Genomic DNA, 1,283 nt, shown 5'->3' on the forward strand with positions numbered 1-1,283 from the left:
GCCCCGGGGCGCTTGTTCCGTCCCGCCTTGGGGTTTTAGGGCTCACGCCGAGCGCGTGCTCGCTTCCGCCGCGCGCTTTTGCGCGTCTCCCCTTCCCTTCCGCTGTCGGACGCGCACTCGCCCCTTCGGGCTCCTCCTCTAACGTCCTGCTGGCTCCCGCCCTCCCGGCTCCCTCCCTCGAGGGGCTTGTCCAGCGACGCCTACTTTGCTGCAGACGGTTCGGAGACCGCGTTTGGCTTCGCTGGGTTCTGCGTTTCCCGGTCACTAATTCCTGCTGGGGTCGTCCTCATGCGTCTCGTTTTCTTTTCATTTGAGGTGACGGTTTAGCACATTTTGTTGGCGTGTACTTACTGCTACAGAAGTCTCTTCTGATGCTGCTTCGTTTGATCCACAGATCTGGCATTTACAGATCGTTGTCATTGTTACTTTCCAGAAAATATGCGCTTTCCTTCTTTTTTTTTTTGAGCAAGCAGGGCTTGTGAAGAGCACAGAGAAGCGCCCACAGCAGGAGGGGACACAAGGAAGTTGCCCCTTTTACGTTATTTTCTGTTTGAGTCGGAGTCTCCCTCGGTCGCCCAGACTGGAGCGCAGCGGCCGCTCCGGCCCCGCAGCCTCGACCTGCCGGGCTCCGGCGATCCTTCCGCCTCCGCCTCCCGAGTAGCCGGAATTACAGGCGCGCGCCACCACGCCCGGTTAATTTTTCTGTTTCTTTTAATTTATTGTAGAGATGAGGTCTCGCTGCCCAGGCGGGTCTCGAACCCGCGGGCTCAGGCAATCCACTCACCTCAGCCTCTCAAAGTGCTGGAATGACAGCTGAGCCACCAAGCCTGGCCCCTTTTTGTTTTAATCGCATGTGTTTTTGCTATATCCCGTGGATGCTTCTTTTTAGATGCTGTTTTTAAAATTAATTTCTAGTTTCAACAGATTATCGAAGAATGCTTATATTTGCATTTGCCTTTTTAACTTGTTGAAGCTTTTGCTCTACACTATATCAATTTGCATAAGTGTCTCGTTATGCTTGAAATCGCAAGTGTAGTCTTTATCTTCAGAAGTCTGATTTAATACATATCTGTAGGACCTATATTACGGATTCTGTTGACTTGATCTTACTCTTTTGGGGACCAAAAAAAGGCAGAGGATAATGTTTCTATGTTCATTTTATGATGTTTCTGTTTGTGTTTGTATCTTTTGTGTTATGACAGTCATTGTTATTATTGAGTGGTAACAGAACAATTATTATATTTTCATTTATTTGCTTTCCTCTCTCTCTCTCTCTCTCTCTC

This window comes from Carlito syrichta, unplaced genomic scaffold (assembly GCF_000164805.1).
Source record: "Carlito syrichta isolate Samal-C Ts95f unplaced genomic scaffold, Tarsius_syrichta-2.0.1 Scaffold290818, whole genome shotgun sequence".
Lineage (NCBI taxonomy): Eukaryota > Metazoa > Chordata > Mammalia > Primates > Tarsiidae > Carlito > Carlito syrichta.